Below are 25,352 nucleotides of genomic sequence, written 5' to 3'. Positions count from 1 at the left end.
CCTTTTGGGACTTAAGCTCGATCTAGAGATCAATTTTTCTTCTTAGCTCTTTGGGACTTAAGCTCGATCCGGAGATCGACTTTTCATCTTGGTCCATCCAGATTTAAGCTTGATCCGGAGATCGATTTTTCTTCTTGACCCTTTAAGACTTAAGCTCGATTCGGAGATCGAAATTTTTTTTTTGATCCTTTGGGGCTTAAGCTCAATCCGGAGATTAACTTTTCATGTAAACTATTTGGGGCTTAAGCTCGATTCAATGATCGACTTTTCTTCTTGGCCTTTTGGGGCTTAAGCTCGATTCGGAGATCAACTTTTTATCTTGGCCCTTTGAAACTTAAGCTCAATTCAGAGATCGACTTTTCTTCTTGGCTCTTTAGGACTTAAGCTCGATCTGGAGATCAACTTTTCATCTTAGTCCGTCCAGACTTAAGCTCGATCTGGAAATCAACTTTTTTTCTTAACCTTTTGGGGCTTAAGCTCGATCCGAAAATCAATTTTTCATCTTGATCCGTCCGGACTTAAGCTCGATTCGAAGATCGATTTTTTTCTTGATTATTCGGGACTTAAGCTCGATCCGAAGATCAATTTTTTATTTTGGCCCTTTGGGGCTTAAGCTCGATCAAGAGATCGATTTTTCTTCTTGATCCATCCGGACTTAAGCTCGATCTGTAGATTAATTTTTTAAATGAGGACAGCCTTTTAATGAGCTCGACCTCCTCATGATCTCGATCTCCTGATGAGGTCAATTTTCTGATGGTTTTAACCTCCTGATGAGAACAGCTTTCTGATGAGTTCGACTTTCTTATGAGCCCTTCTGATAAACTCTACTTTTTAGTGAGGTTGGCCTCTTGATGAGGTCGGCCTTTTGATGATCTTAACATCCTGATGAGGATAGCTTTCTGATGAGCTTGGCTTTCTTATGAGGTCTTCTGATGAGCTCTACTTTTTGGTGAGGTCAGCCTCCTGATAAGGTCGGCCTTTTGTTCTGCTTAGTTTTTCAGGTGAATCGCTGCATCCCTTTAAAAAAGTTTTCAATATAAATTGCTAATGTGTATTTGCCGATGACTTCTACTTTGAATCATGTCAAAGATTTTTAGGTGACCATGGCTGTAGCAAGCTGGAAGATAGCTATCAGATAACTATCTGTATTTTGAGATCATATCGATTCTGGATCAATATCCCATACAGAAGGTCAGTAGATAGCTGAACTGATCATAATACCTCATCAAGAGTCAATTCAGATTAACTCAGATCAATGTTTAGTTGAACTGAGTTGAACCAAGTTAGTATTCAATCGATATGATCTAAAAGTGGACTTTGATCAATATAATTATCAGATAATTCTCTCTGATATTATCATGTGCCAGGGATGGCTTTCTAAGAGATCGGTTCTCTCCACTTCAGATCCTGTCTGGGATGACTTCAGATCTCATAGATAATTTTTGGACGACCTCGGATCCTATCAAGATCAGTTTCTATATATATATATATATATATATATATATATATATATATGTTGGTCTGTCTGACCTCACATAATCTGATCTGGGTTTAACTGTTCTATATAGGATTTAGATAATTATATTTATAATGAACTGTTATGGTCAAGGGGTTAGATAGCTCGGATGATTAGGTTAACTCTGCTCCTATGTATATGAGATATTGTCCGTTTTGGCTCATGACCATCTTTGGGCTTCAGTGGACCTTAGGCTTCAGTAAGTCTTGGTCATTTGGAGCTCCATGATTTTACTTTTTGTGGAGAGAGAGAACATTTCAATCCATATTAGTCATACTTTCTCTTAACTTACAACTGATATGGGACTAAAGATGTCATCTCTTTATAACATGAACATTATCTGACCTCGATTGGGTCAATCATGAAGCCGATGTAGCTTAATATAATAAGTAAAATTTAAAATACTAAAAATGATATAACTTTAAGAATTAGATCGATTAATTGAGAATAAACCAATCTTAATAAATTGAATGTGATAGAGATTTAAGAAATACCTTTGTCCGATGTCATTATGGGCAGATTGGGTCACCCATATGTCAGATAAGTTTCATCTAGAGATATTTCATCTCTTTTCCTTTCAAGGGTATGTTATTTTAAAACATCAAATCAGAACTTGAGTTTTCTTAAACAAATATCTCATTTGGACAGACTTTTTTATCCTTGTTTGATCAGATTTCATGACCTCATTCGGATAAAAAATGCTTCAACTTATTGTAGAGATTTGATCTTCTGTGGATAAGAATTAAGATATTGAAGAAAACTTTACTGAAGGCTCATTGTCAGTGCACTGTCTTTTTTGAGAAGAACTTTCATCTGTCCTCTTATTTCCACCAAGATTTGACATTATGTTGATGATCTCAGTAATAGGCGGATTGTGATGGATTGGTTGTTGATTGTATTGAGATAGAGTTTCTTGAGGAATATTGAAGTGGAGGTGAAACTACTTCTAACATGCCTCCAGAGAAAGACGGTGAAGGCATAGAGTTGTTTTGTACTTTCTAATTCATTATTTTTCCACAAAGCTTTTGTGGGACTAAGAAAGTCGTCTGTGCCTTTTCAGAGAAGAACTCTTAGCCGCCCTCCAATTTTCACCATGATCTCTTGTTACTGTTCTGTGGTATATTGGAGCTGTACCACAGAAGTGAAAGCTTGAACTTGCTGAACTAGGAAGTTGAATTGCTGAGGATAACAGTCATTGATGGTTGAGTGACTTCCTGAGCATCTCTAGAAGAGGATGAGGCAGGTAGAGGATGAATTGGAGCTTTCTTATTCATCATTTTTTACAAAAAATTATCAGATTTTCTTCTAGTACCAATCTATTGCTGCAAGGCTCTGAGGTGAGGTCGGTGCTAAATTGAACTAGAGAGTTACATCGACGTGAATCACGAGCAAAATCTACAAAAAAAATTTCAAAATCATGGGGTGTCTTTCGATTTAGGAGCCTCCAATGTTTAAGTCAGTCGGAGCCTTGAGAACAGATAGTAAAAATGGAGAAGTAGAAAGCAAGAAGTGAGAGTTTGTAAGTAGAGAAAAGTAGAATGAACTCTTTAAGTAGAGAGAACTCTAGTTCCTCAGTGAAAATTTTGGTAGAGTCTTGTCTCTATGAGCAGACTTAACTTGGACTTGACTTGACCTTACTTTACTTACCTTTCAAGAGCACATTGTCTCTTTTTACAAAGAGAGCTTGCTTAGGCCTTAAGGAAAGGCTATTAGGCTATTGAAGATTTGTTAGGTTGTTAGGCCATTAGAGATTTATTAGACCATTAGAGATCTGTTAGGCTGTTGGGTTGTTGTAATATAATAGCCAGTTGTACAGAGATTGTGGGGCAGCTACCCACACAGTAAATAAGTTGGAATATAATTGAAAGGTAGTTACGACTGAGCTGGATGACAGCTGTCAGATAATCGTCCGTGCTTCTGATGGCACATTGGTAATAGACTGATGTGGAATAACTAGTATAAATAAATATCTGAATTGGGTGCTATGCCTTAAGTGTGGGTAATCAGGTTGGTCAGAAACTGACGTGAGTGTCTTTTTTACTAGTAGCTCTGGACTAAGCCAACTTAGTGGATAATAATGAAGAGTCAAGTCGGCTAGTGGCTGATGTGACCTGAGAGAATTTTATCATAGATAACAATCAGTAGCCGCATGTGCAGATGATGATGGGATCGAACTTATAATGCTATCAGCCTTCAAATGAGGTCTCGTTAGAGATATGTTAGGCTATTGGAGATCTCCAACGGCCAAACAGCCTTTCCTTAAGGCCTAAGCAAGTTTCCTCTATAAAAAAAGATAAGGTGCTCTTCGGAAGGTAAGTAAAGTAAAGTCAAGTTCAAACCAAGTATGAACTCATAAAGACAAGACTCTACTAAAATTTTCACTGAGCAACCAGAGTTCTCTCTACTTAAAGAGTTCATTCTACTTCTCTCTACTCACAAACTCTCACTTCTTATTTCTACTTCTCTATTTTCACTACCTGTTCTTAAGGCCCTGGCTGATTTAAGTATCGAAGGATCCTAAACTGGAGGACACCCCATAATTTTAGGGCTTCTTTTGTATGTTTCACTCGCGGTTCACGTCGGTACAACTCTCAACTCTCCAGCTCGGTTCAATACTAACCTCATCTCTGGAGTCTTGTAGCAATAGATTTGTTCAGCTTTCTGATGAGATCAGCCTTCTGATGATGTTGGCCTCCAGATGATCTTAGCTTTTCAATGAGGTCGGCTTTCTGATGATTTCGACCTTTTGATGAGGTCGGCTTTTTAATGAGGTCGGTTTTATAATGAGCTCAGCTTCCTGATGAGATCGACAGTCAAGGCTTATATCAGTAAACTTGTCAACATGAAAGCTCCTGAGCGTGAGTCCCGAGGACATTGGCTGAAGTGGTAAAATTTCACAACAAGTAAATAATGATTGTTATTAATATTATAACGAAGCATGTAACAATAATGAAAAATAATGGTTATTATACTTTTTTCCATATTATTTATTTAAATAATGTAATAGAGGATGGCCAAAACCATTTATAGTGATGGTCATTGCCTTGTCTTAATACTTTGAGTCTAATATTATTAGCTTGAGAATATTATTTCAAAAAAAAAAGAAAAAAGAAAAAAAAGCTTGAGCAGATGACAATTACAAGCATAGAAATCCATATTTGGATAACTTGTTCACGTAATATAGTTGGAGTTCTGTGTTAAAGTCTCTTAAAATATGTGATACAGCATGTGGCATGGAAGGAAAATTCTTGACTTTCTTAAATCATATAATAAATCTGTTGGATTTTGGAACATGATGTGTGGTTCAAGCTTTTTAGATTGCGTTGTATGATCGTGTCACTTGAGCATCAAATCCTAGAACCAATTCTTCAGCATCTTTTTCTTTCTCTTGATTTGTTGCAAAGCATAGCTAATGTGCATCTTGTTTTAACAACGTGGATTGTAGAAATTACTTTCAAGTTGTGCTTTCTACAGTGCAAGTTCTATTTCATCGCAAATCATTAGGATCCTAATTGAGTAAATTATATGGTGCTTATTTGCTTATTATTGGCTTATTTGCTTGTTGCATGGTCTTTATTATTGTTATCCAGCAAATTATATGGCCTTAAACATTACTTATATATATATACAACTCATCATTGCTAAAAGGCATGTAGGGGCAAAGCTAAATTTTTGCACACAAGGAGGTAAAGTTTTACGAGTTGTCGTACTATATAATGGTTGATGCAATAACACGTTAAATGAATCAGCTTATTTGTTATCACAACCTTTAAAATTATGAAACAAATAATATATAAATATATAAAAACTAATTTATTTTTTTAGAAACAAGTCCAATTTGTCAATATATGAATAATAAAAGAATAATATCTTTTTATACATCAAAAAAATAGTCTCTTCTTTCGGTTGATTTTTGAATGCTCCTTAGGGCCTGCTTGAGAAGAATAGGATTGGCACAAATCCTATAGGATTTAACAATCTCAAAGATAAAAATCCTATTTTGTATCCTAACTATTGTTTAGCTAGATTAATCATGGGATTAAAAATTTATTGGAGGCAGCTAATCCTATTGAAAAAAAATAATCACCTCCACGGGTCTTTTTATTTTTTTTTGAGATCGTCGGGCTCCCTCCTCATCCAAGCATCATGTTCTTTTCTTCTTTTCCATCATTTCTTTTGTCACCCATCTCATGCGCACCCTCTCCCTCCTCCCACTCCTCCGTCCTCTTGCTGCTTTCTTTCATGCTGTCAATATCTTGCTATCCTTATCCTCACCGTCACCATCACCGTCACCATTGTCACTGTCGCCGCCACCATCGTACTCTCTTATTGTACTTGCCTTTGGTGGCCTTTTTGGTCCCATCGCCACCGCAGCAACTCCAGCCAATGCAACCTCCTGAAAGCCAACGATTCGACATCTCGTTTTAAACCCAGGAGGCCCTCTACTCTTTTTTATACATGTTAGATCTCCTATAAATTTTGCTCATCAACTGTTTGATTTTATGCCAAAATAAAGACAGTAAATATTAACCTATGTCATTCCCCTTGGCTCCAAGACATTAACATGTGGCTCTCCTTATTTTCATCTAGCACTATTTTAGGTTAATGTGTTATTGCTTCTATTTCTCAAATTTCTAATACTGTTTTTCTCCTACCATAGTTATTTGTTGTCCCAAAGGATGATTCTTATAATAAAGATTCTGATGAGGTTCATACCAGCAACTATAATTGTTTAATTCTTGACTGTTCTATGGGTGATTTAGTTTATACTCACCATCTGGCAAAACTAAATTTTCTCTTTTAGAGATTAACCTTTTGCCATGGTTGTATAGCTGCATCATCTATTTTACAATCCATCACAATATGCTGCTTAGTTGTCTTGCTGATCCTTTTTGAATTTCTATAGTGTGCCTACAGATGCATTATATTACTGGCTGTATTTCTAGGCTCCTACATTTTTAAGATGTTTCATGTGTCTTTTGATTTGAGCTTCAAATTGCCAAGAAATTCATGCTATTGGCTCTTGAAAACAGTATATCCTTGTCGCTACTTCTTTATTGGCCTATATGATGATTCAATTTTAATACGAATTGATGGGTAGAGACTCAATAAGATCAATGGCTCTTTTACCTATACTGCATATCCAAACATACATCATGCAAGCTACCATACAAAATACACATCCAAACATAGGGTAGGATCATTTACATGAGCTTTTTTTTTTTTTTTTTCCAATAGGATTTTTTATATAATCCTATAGGATTAAGTCCTATATCATATCATGATTTTTATTCTAGATTTAAAAATCTTAAATATCCAAATAGATCCTTAAAAATTGAAAATTCATGTATTAGAGTCTTAGACCATCTTAAACCATATCATATCAAACACTTCTGCGCACCCCCTCCCCCCCATATAACATGGCTCTGCCCATAAAAGCATGTCGAATTGTATGCCTTCCTACGTTACATTATCAGCATCGATCGGCTTAGTTATAAAGACTACCTCTATCCAACCAGCTTGTACCACACCATCACAATTCCTTCCAAGATTTTCCTTATGAAATATTTCATGCAAGATCCAACACGTATTTTTTTTTGCAATAGCTTATGCAGCATGTGTTTGACATCAGTGTGATTTTGGAGTCTGATGATACGTTCAAAAAGCCGAAAGCACAAAGCATGCACTTAAAGATAAGAATTAGGTCATTTTTGATGTTCCAACATGCTTTTTATACGATTGTTGCTTACTCAAAGCAGCCAGCCCACCAAATAATCTAGTCTGAGATCTTTACCTTTAACCCCAGACCCAGTCAATTCCTCGTTTCTCCCATGCTTGCGTAAGAGGCTAGGCTAGCCACCAGGTCAACTTAGACCTACAATATGTACGTTAGGTCCATAGAACCCGTAGTGTCCCAGAACCATAAGCCCTCGATGCCCAAGCCCAAAGCTAAGTCGATTGGGGGCCATCCACTGCATTAAACCACGTAAACGGGCATAACATACCATGCATATCCATTTACACATGTATATTTTGTACCTTGCGGTTATATAGGTTTGACCGATTAAATAACAGACCATGCCAAGTCTGAACTTATCTACAATACTACTATCTCAATCCTCCATGGTGGCTCGGGGGTTCTCCAAGCCTTTTGGGAAAAAAGAAAGGAATTCAAATTGGTAATTAATGGACTCGTCAACCTCCTTCAACACCCCTAGCATGCATTTGCAGCTTGGCAAATCACGTAAAGGATATAAGAGAGAACTCAAAGGACAGAATGTTTTGAAGCTTATCATAGTAGTAGAGAAAGCAATAAGTCTCGTAATCGGTGCGAGTAATGCTAATGTGAAAATAGTTTTCGAAGGAATTGCTCCACAAAATGGTTTTAGAAGAGTTCAGTAGGACGTCTGCTGTCCTAAAATCCGCCGTTGAGGAAGTTCCCAGGCATAATATGGTTCATTAATGCAAAGAGAAAACGTTTGAGACTATGGTTGTTGCAGTTATGGACCGTCTGAGAGAGCATTTCCTATGTGAGGCTGTAGCTCCAAGCTGATCAATTAGCGGAGGGAAACTAGTTCGGCCATAGTAGTTAGTTGAATTCGAAGGCAGAGGGAGAGCATAATCTCCAACTTGCTCTTTTACGACGTCTAGCACGAGTTAGGAAAGTGTTAGACATGTGTATTGGAAGGCGAATAACATTGTCGTTTGGATAGTGAGATATGTAATTGACTATTTTGAAAAGATATTTAATCTGATATATCTATTTTTTTATTTTTTTATAATATATTTTTTTAATTTTTAAATTATATTTATATTATATAAATAATTTATTTTATAAATAAATAAATAAATAAATAAAGCGAAGACACTAAAGCTACACTTGTAATAAGTGAAGGCTCCAATTGAATGTATGGTGGGCTCGATACCATTTGTGGCAGGGATATCAGTATTTTATTCTCTCGTCTGGTTCCATCTCTTTCTTATTTTAAAAAATTTATATTTGAGAAAATAATAGTCATCATAAAATACAACTGAGCGTGGGCTTCACCCCCGCATAAAGTAGTAGTAATACCACTAATGATGATAAGGGATTTTCTTGATTTAAAGGACCGTTCTTTTCAGCCAAACGCTACTCGGCCTGTCAACGGCTTTAAAAGGCCGTCCAAAGCACACTCGCGGGACCCGACCTACCAATAGATTTGGCGGGCCCACCTACCGTTGATTGGACCGCCCAACCGTTCAACGAAACCCGATTGGTCCATTTCCGTAACAGACCAACCGCACTCACACCATCTCTTTTTTTCGTATATAAATAACACGAACTGGATGCCCGTCGAACGGCGAGGCCGTCGATCATGTACCTCATAAAGAAAAACCAGCGGTCCGGCGGTGATGGCAGGACGTTGAGGCCGCCCACCGTTCCGCCCGCAGCGCCGCCGTGCACGGCGGTGGAGCCACGTTGGGGAAGCTGCTGTCCTCCCTCGACCGCCGGAAGCTGTACCGGGACGTCATGCAGGCGCTCCGCTCCGGCCTCCGTGACGCCTCGGCCGATTTCTCCTTCCTGAGGCTCAGAGGCCTCCGGAACCTTCTCAAGTCCCTCCGATCCATCGCCGACTCTGATACCACCATCCTTTTCTTTCGTCACTCCCAATCCATTCCCCAGCTCCAAGGTGCCTTCTTTCATCTGTACATTCCATTCGTTGATCGATCGATATATACGTTATTCGTACGAGCGTAGGGCGTAGATTTCCGGGCGTATGCGATGGTCTTGGATTTTTGGGATTTCCGTAGTTTTGCTGCTGCTTTTGATTTGATGTTTTGTGCTTTTTGAACGTCCCTTGTTTGTAATGGACTCACAAGCTGGGATTGAGAGATTGGTATGAATTAGTGTAGCATCACTCATTAGTTAGAGACTTTTAGGCATTTGCATTGGAATCAGCAGAAATGGCGGGCACAAGCAACTCGCTTAGCTCGTGTTGCCATGAAAAACTTAGAGCAAGATTTAGCCAACAACAGAAGCTAACCTATCTTTTTATGACTTGCATATAATTGCACGATGGCCAGATCAGCTTTTTCAATAGCTGCGTGCAAAGTGCAAATTGCCTGTTATTCCACGATAGGGATGTAGAACTAAACAAAAGGGATATTAAGGATGAAAAAACAATGGTATTTTTTTGGATGGATAATATCAGGTAGTTTTTGGATGGACAATATTTCTTTTTGTCATTCATTCTTTGCATTGAAATAACAGATTCAAATAAAAATATATGATTCAACCTCCGACCCTTTTGAATGTAGCAAATAATGTGTATTCGAATCATAGGAGCTGGTACTTAACAATATGCATATATTTGTGACATTATTATTGTTGTAATCAAAGAAGCAATGCCAAATATACCTCTAGAAAGATCAGAAGTCATTAGAGCTGTAATTGTACATACACATAATGAACTCAAACGTGATGATGGTATGATAATATGTCATGATGACAACTTTTACAATGAAAAATGTTTAGAATTAAAATTGAATTTCTAGTTAGTAACTTCTATTGATTTTCTTATTGATTTTTTTTGTTCTTTTATTCTTCCTTGGTTCAGATTGAAAATAGTAGTTGAGTCAATCCAAAATTTGGGGGGTGGGTTCATGGCCAAGGATCAAGATGTTAAAGTTATTTTGGAATGTATCAGTCATATCCGAAATTGTGTCAATAAAGCATCACTAGGCATTTCTAGATATATTACTCAAAAAATATCGACAGCATACATCCAGTTAATTAGAATTTAGAAAATTTTGTCACTATTGTCACAAGCATACGATTCATGAGAACATAAAGACATAGATGGAATAGGATGTGTGCTTGATCTTTCCAAGGAATAGGAAGAGGAACAACTTCATATATTCAACTTAACATATATAATATAACATTTATATATAATATAACATATATAATATATAAAATATGTATATATAAATACACACATATGATATGCATGATATAAGCGATATGAGTCAATGCCTACTTCAGTCAGATATGAAATTAATAAAGAGATAAATATTTATTTGATACACGTGGTTGGTTTTTAGCTTATCTGTCATGTTTTCATCTTGATTTTTCCAATCTAACATATAATTGCCCTTTTTTTTTGGTTTGTTTTTCCCTAATTGTTCTTAAAGTGCTTTTCCTTTCTTTATCCAACATTCAGCTTTCCACTGATGTTGAAGATCTCCCTAGAAAGTCTTCTTGATTTCAGTTAGATCCATCTCTTGGTTGTTATTTGTGGCATAGCAGCAATATATATCACGAACTAGACTGCCTTATACTCCTTGTCTAAAGATCTTTTACTTAGTGTTAGCACTGAAGATTTAGGACACTGATAGTTGAATCTCAAGTTGTCCTCTCTGGTGGAAATAGATTTAGAGTGATGGATGCTATTATGTAACTATATAAATCATGCTTTGATTATTTTATTCAATCATCAATTGACTTTACTGCTCTGCTTCGCAAACATTATGTGAGAGTAGAACCAGCTTAAGTAATTTGCAGGGACTGCAAAGGCATGAAAAACCAAGTTTAAGGTGTAGAAGTTCCATGACAAGCATTTTGGTTTGGAAAGATGTGTATTGTTCAGTGAGGAACATGAATGCTTTCATTACAAATATAGGAATCTGAAAGTGATGGAAGACCATAAATGAGAAGAAATAGATTCAATTCAAGAATAGTTCTTCAACTTCATGTTGATTTAGATCATCAACATCAACAATTCGGCAACTTCATTTGGCATTCTTACATGTTCATGTTAGTAATGCAAAGTAATAGATAGAGTCGTTCATTGAATATACATATGCACACACACACATGCACACGCACACACACGCACACATGGATGTATAAATTCAAGGAATTGTTATGTACATACGTATGTACATATGTAAAGTCAGTTCACTCCAAGTGTCTGCACAAATTCAAGGAAGCCTATAAAAGTGGTCCAAGAATCAAGCGTATTTTCTCGTGCGCTCCCCTCATTGCAAGTCTATCCTATTCTGGGATTATGTGATATCAGTCCTCCTTTATGCAAGTATTTTTTGTGATCCATTAGCTAGAAACTAGTAAAGATCACTAGATTCTGTATAATTAGGACTAGGCATCCATGCATGCATTTATTCCCATTACAATCACAGGATACTTCATTCTTATTAGTAGAGACAGTCCAAAGCATTTTGGCAAACAGTTTCCAGGTTCTTAACCATACTTGGTTACCCATCTTATTGTCTAAGAAATAGTAGTCCACATAATCTTTTTCTTTTGTTATATTTTGAAGCTAGTATTGTTAGATTATGTGTGCTTTTTTTTGGTTCTATGCAAAGAGACTCAATGAATTTCCAGAAATATCATGCACAAACTCAAGCATTTCTGACTATGTAGTCAGTTTGTTTTTTGATATATCTTAAATCCAAAAAGCTCCTCATTGATTGCCCAAGATGCTACTCAGTTTAACCTATTGTAATTACTACAAGTATGTTCTCTTTCGGATACACTTAATATATTATTACATATTAGTGATGTGGTATGTAGGGTGCTTAGATGATACAGAATACGAAGAGGATGTGATGTTTCTGAATATCCCTATTCATTTACATACAACAAAAGTTACATTTATATTTTAAATCTAAATGACTGATATAGAAACAGATGCTTTCAACAGTGGTTCCAGTTCTGTTTAAGACTAGTTTACGACAATTAGAAGATTGTCCTATGGTGAATGCGGACCATAGATTTGGGGTGGAGCCTCTGAAGATAAATAGCAATGCTACTGACTCTGAAGTTGCTCTTGCTCTTAGAGTATTCGAAGGATGTTGTCTGCTCCACTTAGGTTGTGCAGCTTTGGCTCACCAGCATAAGGCTATCAAGGTAGATTCTGTGCTTCCGTGGGAAGTATGTTTTTCCATCCCACCTTTATCCATATTCACTAAAAAGATACACTGATTCCTTAAATCATTTTAACCTGTAGTTCTTTGATGGTTTTAGTGCTGTCCTTCCTGACATGGAATCCCCCTTGACAGAGTGAAGGTTTCATCTTTCTATTTTGGATACTTTAGGAGGCTGAAGGTCTTATTAATGCAGGTGCTTATAAAAATATTATCAACCCGAGGAATGCTTGAGCAGGGAGCATGCTTGGATGCACTAATATCATTGTTGTTAGATTCTCCAGCTAACCAGAAGGTATAGTATCCAACATCTCCTTTTTTTAGATATCAGATTGTACAAAAGCATAGATTTAAAAAAAAATTCTAACATGCAAACTTGCCTGCTTCATACTTTATTTTCTGTGGAGTGCCACAGCTACAATTTTGAGCTTGTGATATGATGATCACTGAAGGTTTACATTTCAACATTGGGTTATGTTATGCCTAATGTGTATCCTTGATGAGAACTTAGAGCCTTTTTTTCTTTTTAATGCTAACCACATGCAAACTTGCATCCTTCATACTTTACTTTTTAAGTGGAGAGTGCGCAACTACAATTTTAAGCTTGTGATATGATGATCATTGATGGTTTACTTCAACAATGAGTGATTAGCAGAACTATATTTCATATATTATGCCTAACTTGTATCCTTGATGAGAACTTAAAGCTTATTTATTTATTTTTTACATTTTTTGGATATAAATATTTTCTGAAGTATGACGCTCCATGTTGGTGGGTGTTATACTCGATTCTCTTTGATAGAATTATATTGGGATCAAAATAAATTATTTGAACAGGATTAAACACTCGAAAGCAAAACTTTACGAGTTTCCTCATTAAACATGGTTGAGACAATTTGGCCATTGGTTTGGGTTAAAGCATTTTTCAGGCTGTCTTTAGATTATCTATTTTTCAGGAGATGAATGTGCTCTTGGTAAAATGTGTAACCTTAATACCAAAGAGTTAAGGTTACTGGTTTTTACTGGTTTTACGGAGTTAGATTCTGTCTTAACAACAACTTTGTGCCTTTCCATGTTTATAACTATTTCCAACCGCTTTTATACTGTCCACATATGTATTTTTGTTACGACTTAGTGATTCTCTCAATTCAATTTTTTTCCTATTGGTCCGTATTTTTCTGGATTGTGCAATGATCATATCATGCCCCAAGGTTGTCAGTAGAATACATGGACCATGCATTAATACTGGCTTGTGTTCATATGCATCAGATGGCACTGGCTAGTGCTACCATATTTTGCAATACTCTGTTTTGGACATGTCTGGGTTTGCAAATGGTCAGGTCATAGTATTTGCAAAACTATCGTAATCAATTATTTATTTGAGTGGGCTTCATTTCTTTTTTTGCTTCCCCAAAGCTCCACAATCTATTGAGAAGCTTGTACTTGTTTTGTTTGATAAATCCAATGTGATGCTGATTTATATTAGTTTGTGGGTTATAACTTGTTTATCCACATCAACACACACAGACTGCTTTAGTATAATTTAAGCCTTTTCAGATTAATTAAAAATATTTTTTGTGTTTAAAACATCTATTAGTCGTGCAGTTCTTTTGGCGAAATTTTCATCTTTCTTGCAGTGCATGACGTGTTTCACTATACAGTATGGTACGCATGTTGTGCAAGGCCTTGATGCCTACATGCACAATATATAATTAGTTTGATCCTTCTTGTGGTGCATGAAGTGCTGGCACCATACAGTATGCTACACATTGTGCAAGGCACTGATGCTTACATGCATAATATATAATTAGTTTGATACTTGTGCTCTGCATTTTGGGACTTGGGAACCTATCTGTCCTTCCCCTTTGATACTGTGAGTCCATTTTTTCTTTGTGGATTGAAAAAATAATCCAATCAAGAGTCCTTTTGGGTTTTCATAATGTGGAAGATAAAGGGGAGCTGTGGAAGGGAGAGCTAAATGGATAGCAGAAATACAGAACCATACTAACATACCTGCAGCATATGAAGTCACTGGGATACAAGAATAAAACAATCACTATTTACTGTATATACACAAACCAGCGGTAGACATGCAATCCTATTCATTGGTTTAATATCAAAAGAAGGCCTTTTGTGGATGTGCACAATGTTTAAAGCTTCCCAAGCCAAGGTTGTATGGTGGAGAACAACATACAGCTAATGGCGGCTTAACCCCCATAATACACAACAAAGAAAGGCATGTTGAGGGCGTGTTCAATGTCTTAATTGTTAAGTGGGACTGTGGAAGAGAAGAAAAGGGTATAAATTCAAGCTTTGCAAATCCAGGTGATTTAGCAAAGAACAACATGCCACTAGTGGGGGTTTAGCCCCATGACATTACTAAGATGCTATCCATTTTCATGTTTTCAGTTCCAACAATCAACTTTATGTGCTATAAATTAAATTTTTCCAAGCATGTCAATTTGAAAGCCTTGTTATTTTGTGTTGTCCAGAACTAAGAATTGCACCCTTCTTTCCTTCTTTGTTGATGATTCCAGTTTCATTTATATGATTTCATGGATTCAAATCCAAAAAAAGAAATTATCCCAAACCCATTTCTCTATTTCACATTTATTTTCTTCCTTGCAACTCATAATTATCCATTGATGCAGACATGTAGTCATTTTTTTAATTATAGCCACCTACTTTTATGCTATAGCACTTGTCCTTCAAATCATGTGAAATCAGAAACTGAATATCATAATTGCTGGCCATACGGCATGAAATGTTTAAGATGCCCTCTGACATGTTTCTTTCTTTGTTCTTGTCTGAACATGTCATGTTAATGGAGATCCCATTTCATATTGTATGACTTCCGATCAGTATTTACAATTGATTCTTCTCTCTTTTCTCCTCCGTCCTACTCTAGGATTTTGAGGCATGCCATGGTATAAAGAAAATTGCAGAGCTCATGAAAGACAAGCAAGGGGATGATAATCTAAGGTTTGTACTCTTGTGCTGACACTGCATCCTAAGTGTTGCCTCCTTACCCTTATTAGTTGATAGCCCCTTTTGGAATGTCTTTTCCTCGTATAAAGGGTTGTAGCTAGATAAAATATGAGCTCCTAGTTGCATAATTTTCTAATATTCTTCTGCAATATTAAGTGGCACATCTCTGTCTGTTAAATAGAAATTGTGAAGTTTTATTTTCAGTGCTCTACAAGAGAATTTGTCATTGTGGATTACTACTTTGCAAGTCCTCTCTGAAGTGATTGGCTACTTAACACTTACTAACAATTGAATACATATCCTTGCCTTCTAGAATCCATAGATGATATGTTGAGTTTCTGACCAATGATAAGCAATTTATGCTTTCCTTTCCGCCCCAATTTTGTCTCTATCTACATAAATGCTTTGTGCAAATTAAATTATCTGGATACGTGTTATTTATATCATTGGCAGCTTTGAATGCTGTCCTTTACTTAAATCTCCTGCTTGTTACAAATTCTTTCTGTCATTGGTAGGGTCTCAGCTAAAATAGCCACTAAAATTCAATATAATTATGATTACATAACTTCGTAGGTCTAGTTGCCTGAATTTTGTTAGTCTCCATCTACTTGAAGTGTAAAACTAAGATTTCTGGTTTGCCAACGAACTGCTCTGCTTGATTCTGAATTTATAATGTCCCATGATGAACGCTCATGGGATTTTGGAAGTCAATGTTAGCTTGTTTCAAATGTTAGCTGATGTTAAAGCACTCTTTGATGTGGAAAAAGGAAATCACTATTGTAGATTGGCTCATTAGAAAAATCATCCAGCAAATTTCAAGCATACTTCTATGTCAATTTAGTTCATTTGAAGGCACAAAAGAGACCTTGACATGTTATGCCTTAACGTTCGAGTCCATGCATGACTCAAAATTATCTCCCTCATGTCCTTAATAACCGCTTGGCAATGCACTCCACAGCATTTGTTATCACCTCATGTTCATTTGTGAATATATTGAATACAAACGGACTCCTACTTATGAAAAACACTGGCTTAAAATTTGAGACTGAGCAATTTATCTTGATATAAATGTTTTACATTCTTAAAATGAAAAGATTGCCTAGGTAAGTTGGATTCCACTGAATGATCTAACAAAGATGCATATCCTGTCATCAAGCACCACTTACGGTCAGATCAGCACGGCGCATGCTTCCCATTTAGCATCAGTTTTTATAGGGGGGTAAATATATCATCAAGCTAAGGACCAGACCAAGGATGGGGAGCATGTGGTTACCAGATTAGTATCTCTTAACTAAGATAACAATGTGATCTGCTTGAAGTAAAGGTGGCCAACAAATCTGGCAGATTTATTTACTCTAAGGCCTTCCTGGGGTCCCATTGGATGCTTTGTAGAATAAATTTTGGTTGAGATAAATAAATTCATGCAATTATCAAGAAGTTCCAACAATATTTTGAAAATTTGAAGAAAACTCGATAAGGGTGGCAATCACGGTTTTTGGAACCGTTCCGAACCGAACCGACGGCCAAACGATCTAGCTCGGCTGTGAAAACTGGCATAGAAAAAAATAAAAAAAATTAGTGAACCGTTCGGTTTGGACTCGAATCGGGTGGTATGGGGATCGAACTGGGCGGTTTGGCCTTGTTTCGGACTAAACGGATTAGTTCGGCTGTTTTAAGAGAGGGAAGGGTTTGAGAGGAAGCCGAAAGGCTTTCTCTCTGTTATTTTGTCGCAGCGGAGATATCTTTCGTCTCTTTTTCATTTTAAGAACGGCTGAAAAATATGCGATCAAATTTGATTAAAGGTATGCATTCGATTCTAGCTCCCATTCTTCACCTTTCCTCCCCTTTTTTTAAATTCGTGAAAAATAAAAAAATAAGAAAAAATTATGTCAATTTTTTTTTGTTTGATTTTAATATATGTTGTAGATCTATGGAAGATCTACATAATGACATTAAAATCATTAATTTTAGTTAAGTATATAATTTTTAGAATTAAAAATATATTTTTAAAATAAAAAATATTTAAAAAATAAAATACGAAAAAGAACTGTAAAATCAGATTATGAATGAGGACCTTACAAGCTATTTTCGACATAAATTTGATATCGATTGATCAATATTTTGATGCATCTTGCGCATAGTATTCTAGACCTAAATTTCAAAAAAAAATATTTTATCGCTCTCTACGGATTAAGAAATTTATATGTACCATAAATAGTGGGATCCTACATGGGTCTAGGATCCATTTTTTTCATAATTTTATATTTTTTTAATAATTATTTTTTAAAAAATAATAAAAATAATTAAATAATTTAAAAAATATTAAAAAATTAGATAAATAAAATCTATTATTTTTACTTAGTTATTAAAGTAACGTGCTTGTCAATTCTTAAGAATGGATCCATCGCGGAAGAAGAAGGATCCTGAGCGTGACATTGGTTGGGAGCATGGATAGGGGTGGCAATCAGATCGGATCAGGTCATAAACGGATCGGGTCAATGCAGGTCGGATCAGAAAATCATCAGTTCAAATCCGATCTATTTATTAAACAGATCAAAAATTCAAATCTGAATCCGACTTGTTTATTAAACAGGTAACCTAATCCGACCCATTTAACCCATTTATTAAATAGATCAAATTAAGTTAAACGGGTTAAACAGGTTAAACGGATTAAACAGATTAAACAGATCGGGTTAACTGGATCAGAAACAGGTTAAACAGATTTTAAACAGGTTAAACGGATCTTAAATGGATTAAACAGGTTAAACAGGTCGGATTAAATAGGTCAAAAATAGGTTAAATAGGTTTAACAGGTTAAATGAGTTATCTGACTCAACCTGACCTGAATATTAAACAGGTTAAACAGATTAAACGGATCAGATATCTAAAATCCAAATCTGACTCAATTATTAAATGGATTAAATGGATCGATCCATTTATGATCCAAACTCGTTTAACCTAAATCCAAACCTATTTATGGTGGGTCGAACACGGGTCGGGTTGGCGGGTCGGATTATATTTTGCCAGTCCTAAGCATGGGGAGATACTCTCAGGTCAGCATCATTGGAGATATAAATGTAGCATAGAATTCAAAAGAGGAGGGGTTACACGATTGAAGCAATATTTGGCTGACGGTTATCCGGATATAGCTATGTGTTGTAAGTATCCACAAGAGGTCCGTCAGCTCATGAAGAAGCACTTCGCTGATTTTAAAGCGACGAAGGAAAGAAATTTGAAGAAGAAGATAGAGGTGGACCGTCGAGTAGCCGAGTTACCTTCTTATCACTCTAGAGAGTCAGAAGAAGGACAATGATATGTTCCATCAGATGAGCAGGCATAGATCGATGCTGCTATTCAGACAAATTTGAATGATCAATGGCAGCAAAAGAAGCTAGCCAGACATAGAGCTCGATTTGGGCTGTCAGTTTATGAGGACAGATCAGGCTCAGGGAGCAGTGCAGCTGGATCTGAGTCAGCACATATTAGGAGGACATTCTCAATTAGAGAGCCTGCTAGTAGAGGCACCAGTCGTCTTGCATCTATGTTGGGAGGATTTGATAGTAGAAAGAAATCCTCCAGAAAGATTCCAGAAGGAGCTACTATTCATGATTTAGATCCACATACCTTTTTTAGCAGAGACTCTAAGCAACAGAGGATTGATACTATGTTGAGGAAAGATAAGAAGAGGGATATGTGGAAAGCTATTGGATCGTGATTTCACTTCAGTTACATCCCAGCGAATGCAGCAGACAATCCGTATTATCGCGCTGCCATTTCATCTATACAAGCTGTCGGTCCAAGTGCTGATCCTCCAGGATCAAGAGATATCCATGGTGAGCTTCTTGATAGCAATAAAGAGGATTTAGAGAAGTGGATTTCCTCCTTTCAGAGCAAGTGGTCTGAGTATGGATTGACTGTGATATGTGATGGTTGGACTGATCCTACTAGACGAAGCATCATCAACTTCTTGACATATTATGATGGAAGAATATTTTTCCATAAGTTTGTTGATGCTTCTGTTGAGGTGCACGACGCTAGCTACATTCTTAGATTGATGGAGAAGGTGATTGATCAGGTAGGAAAGCGGAATGTCATGTAGGTTGTCATAGATAATGGATCACAGTATAAGGTTGCAAGAGAGTTGTTGATGGAGCAGCGACCACATATTTTCTGGATCCTGTGTGCTACATATTGTATTGATCTGATGTTAATGGATATTGAAAAGATTCGTAGGGTGCAGAAGGTAGTAAAGTCAGCATGAAGCATCACCAGCTTCATTTATAACCATACATGGATCCTATCATTGATGCAGCACTTGATAGCCTCATAGATAAGAAAGTACAGTTGTGTCAGATGTTTGTTAGTACTGATTGGCAGGAGAGTAGATATGCTAGGGTAGGCACTGTGAAGAGCCTGGTAATGAGACAGTCATTCTGACAGCAGGCTGAGAGGATAGTGGCGGCTATCAAGCTGCTGTATGAAGTGCTCCGGACTGTGGATGGTGAGTGATACCCGCAGATGGGCTTCCTATATCATATGATGGAGAGGGTGAAGGAACAAATCAAGGTGGCAGATTCAAAACATGCAAATGAGTACATCAGGATCATCGACAATCGATGGGGCTATCAGATGGGTAGGGAGTTGCACTTAGCAGGTAAGCAGCAAATCAAGAACTTTTTGAAAATTTATATAAATAAACTTAATCAATTATGATAATCTATGTGCAGCTTATTATCTGAACCCGAGATTTCAGTACTCCATACCTGGGATTGGCATGGATGAAGAGCTTTTATCCATTCTACGACATGTCATAGACAAGATGAAGCCTGATGCAGACATCGCGGCTATGTGTCTTGAGCAAGTAAGTTAAGTTCAGTGATGTTTATTAGCTTAGCGATGTCTTCAACAAGTAAGACATTATAACAAATGATTTTTTTACAGACGAAAATATTTAGGGAGGGCACAGATTCATTTGGAACTAATGTAGCGGTCAGGAGCAAATCAAATATGAATCCAGATATATGTCAATGTTTACTTTTATATTCAATCTTATTTTTGATTTCACCAATTTTCAATGATTTTGCAGCTGAATAATGGGTGCATTTTGGTGGATCAGCACAATATTTGAGGGATCTTGCCATTAAGATCCTATCCCAGAAGGTTTCATCGAGTAGATGTGAGCGCAACTGGTCGATCTTTGTCCTTATCCACAGCAAGCAAAAGAATCGTCTAAAACAGAAAAGCCTCAACGATCTTGTGTATGTGCACTACAATCTAAGGTTGTGGCTCAAATTCATTCAAGAGGAAGTTCAGCTGAAGTACTCCGATCCGACTTGCAGTGATTTTGTTGCTGAAGATGAAGCTGAAGATCCGATGACCGGATGGGTTATGAGTTAGCAGAAAGATCCAGAGTTTGATCAGCCAGGATCGCCTCCACGACCAGCCAGTTTTGTTACTAGCGAGGCTGGGGTGGATGCGAGAGATGGGCAAGCAGGAACATTCCACCTAGACTTGCAGTCGATTCGCCACAGCATTCGGTTCACTCAGAGTCAGAGACAAGATGGAGTAGTGATGATAGTTTTTCGACTGGTCATGGATTTGATGATGGTGGAGGGACTGAAAGATAGGAGATGCAGCCAGTTGGTGGTGTTCGATTCACTGATGAGTCTCAGTTTACGCACGCTATGCAGGATAGGGATCACGGTGCATGCGCTGGTAAAGCCCGCGATGATACGATTTCATACAGATGACGGACTTCGCGAGGTCGTTCAGGACATGATGCAGCTGCAGATAACCTCGCACGTGGAGTAGGATCCATAGATGTATCAGGTTCATCTTCGTATTCTGGATCCTCCTATCCGCAACCACAGCCATCCTATGATCCTTATGGATATGGATATAGATATGGTGCATCGCAGACATCCTCTAGTGGCTACTATCCTATGTAATTCGGAATATTTTATGGATCGAATTTTGCTGTTGATATATTTGGATGAGCCCATTCATAGTCATACTATCAGTCCGAGGATACCACTCAGAGCTGGGACCTTAGTGACACTTCGAGATTGAGTTATGATCTAGTACGCCTACCTCCTGGAATGAGTGCAGCAGATTATCATGCTATGTGGCTAGAAGGATGGTCTAATATTCCTCTTGAATATATAAATGATCCTGATATTTATGCACATCGACAGTCGATCAGATTCTGATGATCGGTATATATTTAATATTTTTAGATTTTTTAATTGATTTAAGCATTTTAGGATCCAATGATATTTGATTTATATATTAATTTAAGTATTTTTTCAGTGATACAAACATTAGTTTGAATACAAGCATTAGAATTATGGAAGTACCTCAGATTTTGTAGTTCGGATATCGCTAGTTAAAAAGTGATCAAAGAATTGCAAGATTATAGATATACTTAATAAAATTGAAAGAGAAAAAAGGCTGCTAACTTGTCAGGACTGTCAATTCAAACATCTAGTTTCTCCTTTGAATTATTTATTACTTCGTAAAAAGGTGGCATTTTTTTTTGGATACTCATTCTTCCTAAAAACACAATTTGGGATCAAAGAATAGTTTTATTAATCAAAATTTCTCAAAAAACAAAAAAAATCATTAAATACTCCTTAAAATAAAATAAAAAAATCAAAAAAAAAAAATGGCGTGTCGGTTTGACCGGCATGCTTGCCGTACTATGTGTTGGTACGGTACTGAACCGATACCGTACCGTATCGGTACCATACCGTACCGGCCGGCGATCAGAACGGCGTCCGGTTTCGGTTCAGAAAATCTTGGTGGCAATATAAATTTTTTTGTGTTTTTGGTTACTCAAATTTAAATTGATAAATAGAAAATAAAACAGCATGTGCCAAATGATGTGATGAATAAGATGCTACTTTTATCACATAAGAATCCTTAAGCATGCTATGCCTGGGCTTGTGCATATAATATGCAAACAAACTTGTCTAACCCCTTTATTGGTCCAAATGGTTTTGGGCAGACCTAAAGTTCACACTGATCCCTACTGAGCTGAGCATCTTGATGAATAAGATGCTACTTTTATCACATAAGAATCCTTAAGCATGCTGCGCCTGGGCTTGTGCATATAGTATTCAAACAGACTTGTCTAAGCCCTTTATTGGTCCAAATGGTTTTGGGCAGACCCAAAGTTCAACCTGATCCCTATTGAGCTGAGCATCTTGACCATTATGCTCTTGTTAGGTTGATTATGCTGTCTTGGAAGATAAGCATTGCTATGGGTCATCTACCTGTGCTATTCAATGCTTGTATCTGTAGTACAGATGATGAACTTCTTTCTTTTATTTAATGTTTAGGGTTAGGTGGGGATAAAAAAGAGAAGATAAAAGAAAACAATGAATAAAGAGGATTTTAGTCCATATTTCAGACCCATAATGCTCGTTTGCAGTGTTTTAAAACTCAGCCTGTCAAGGAACTGAATAGCTTTAAGACTCAATGCACACATCTAGATGTATTGTGTTATAAAATTAGTAAAAACCAAATTTAGGATGTGGTATATCGGACAATTAAAAAATTTTAAAAAATAAATTAGAAGTAGTTGGAGGAAATAAAAGGAAATTTGAACAAATAACTGTATATTTATTTGAAGACCTAAATTATCGTAACATGATTATTGGTGAAATTACAATATTTCTTGTAAATTGTGAAAAAAATGCAAATTGATCATCTAATAATTTAAAATTATGCAATGAGCGACACTCCTTAATTTGAAATAATCTTCATTAAGTTCGAAATAAACAACTAATCAAGAATCTGTGGACATTGTAACTTGTGGCTAGGTAGGGACTTTGCACATATGTGAAAAAGACTGCAAAGGTCATAATCCCTTTGCTTGTGACATGCCTTATACTGCAACCCAGCATCCCCATATGACAGGACAAAGCCGACCCGCCTGGTCTGGCAGATTGATTGGGCATCCCCTAGGCAGTTGACCACTTGAGCTGGATATTAGTAGGGGGAGGAGGAGGGGTGGTTATGGAACCACCTAAGCTTAGGGGACCCAGGTGCACTTGGAAATTGTTCTTCTTGTTTAGAGTGCTGGTCCTTGTAGAATCTAACTCTGTTGAAAGAATCAATGAGCAATCTTGCCCCAGGAATCAAATTATGGGAATGGAAAACTGAAAGACATCGTGGGAATCAAACTGAATAACTAATGGCAAGTTATATTTGCACTGGACACTACTTAGGCAATCACATCATTCCCTTTCAGTCAAAAAGAAACATACACATCATTCCAAGACTCACATGCTTTCAATGGAGGTTGCCAGGTAATAGTCTTGGTCGAAGTCCTGTCTGCTGTAATGCATCCAAAGCATCCATGACTTACAGCATCTTATGTCCCTCAGAAAACCAAAGTTTTAATAGCTTTATACATTATCCTAAATTTAATCAACTAATTGCAATGTGGAATAGCCTCACTGACTTTTTTAAGCTGGGAGCCTGAGAATATCTATGGTTGTTTATTTATTCCATGTTTCTGTAGTGTCTGCCAATGCTTTTTGTTCTTTGGTCAGGTTAAAATGTGGGGAGTTCTTGCTGTTACTTACCGGGCATGTACATGGAAGAAGGGAACCCACCCCTTTGGCAACCATACTAGAAGAAATAAACGAAATTTTAGGTGAAAAATGTACATCTTTTATATGGGCAGCTAGCCAGTTTGGCTCAACCCTAGACCGAGATAAAAGACAAACTGCTCTGTGCACCCAAGCGCACCAAGTTCTAGAGTTGTTGGAGCTGTACCAATGAAGATGTCATGTCATACATCAGCCTTTTGTTGTAAACAGACCGACAGTTTCTACTTTCTAACAGCTACAATTTTTAGTTTTCTTACCTTATATCCACGGCTCATGAAAATTTAATCAGCATCAAGCTGCGCATCTTCACTAATTTGCACTAAAAAATTTTGGTAAAAACTTTTGGTAAGGATGTGCTTCTGGGCTGAGTAGCTGATTACTTATATGTAGTTGTACAGAAATTTAACCATATCAAATATCGATAAGATTATTCTTTTATGAAGTGGTCCTCGATTATGATATAATTTATTGATGCATCTATTGACTACATTTCACCATGGCATTTGCATTGTTCATTTGTGTCAGAATGGGAAAACTGGAGAGGTCTTTTAGTCAAGTCATGTGAAAGAGTTTTGGTTGGACTTGATAATTTCTTTTCACCTTGTCTCTATATTGATCGTCCAAAGAAGAAAAAGAAGAATTTCCTGTTAAATCACTGTCAATTCTTATATTCTCTTCATTCAACGTGTCATGAATTATACATTCTCTTTCTTGTGAGGTCCATCGATGTTTCTTGGATTTATATGCATCATGGACTCTACCTATGCCTTGTTCTAGCTCCATGATCCCGCACAGAATGCAAAGACCAGTCTCCCCTCCGTTCTGATGAGTGAACGTCCAAGCCAAATTCCCATTCATCACTTAAGCGTTGGGGATCCATGATACTGGAGTTCAGCTCTTCATGGACACACTGGAGTTCAGCTCTTGGGGATCCATGATACTGTGTGCGCAGCGAAATTGGAGTGGATTTGTTTGGGTCTGGTGAAGGCTTGGGATTTTGTTGCAAGGAATTTGGGTGGTAAGAATGGGCTAGCTTCTTGCACAGCCCTGTCCTTGATTTCAGATGCTCATGTTTTGTCTACCCTTTCCTTGACTAATCACCTGATGTCAACCCCCTTTAGATTCTCCATGTCTTTAGTTTTTGGTTCATGTTTAGGGTCCTTCTAGATAATCAAGACTTGATTATGTGAAGGAGCAAAGCACGGTTATATATCAAAGGATCCTACAAGTTGGAAAGGCCTAAAAAACATCAACAAAATCAAGGCCGAAGAATTTGAAAAAAAAAAATAGCTATCTTAAGAAAT

The 25,352-nt window shown here is 37.0% G+C and overlaps 1 non-coding gene and 1 pseudogene across 1 annotated transcript; both read left to right on the top strand.

Moving 5' to 3' along the window:
• Positions 1 to 8,868: 8,868 nt before the first annotated feature.
• On the top strand, positions 8,869 to 24,486 carry LOC105054106 (uncharacterized). The gene is made up of 5 exons (XR_002165701.3): positions 8,869 to 9,186; positions 12,220 to 12,425; positions 12,639 to 12,737; positions 15,351 to 15,424; positions 23,989 to 24,486. It is a non-coding gene; the product is annotated as an uncharacterized protein (transcript).
• Positions 19,721 to 23,247, top strand: LOC114914616 (uncharacterized; annotated as a pseudogene).
• Positions 24,487 to 25,352: the final 866 nt, after the last annotated feature.

This window comes from Elaeis guineensis, chromosome 11, assembly GCF_000442705.2.
Source record: "Elaeis guineensis isolate ETL-2024a chromosome 11, EG11, whole genome shotgun sequence".
In the NCBI taxonomy this organism is placed as follows: Eukaryota; Viridiplantae; Streptophyta; class Magnoliopsida; order Arecales; family Arecaceae; genus Elaeis; species Elaeis guineensis.
Note: the sequence above shows the minus strand (reverse complement) of the source record. Positions and strands in the feature narration are given on the sequence as shown.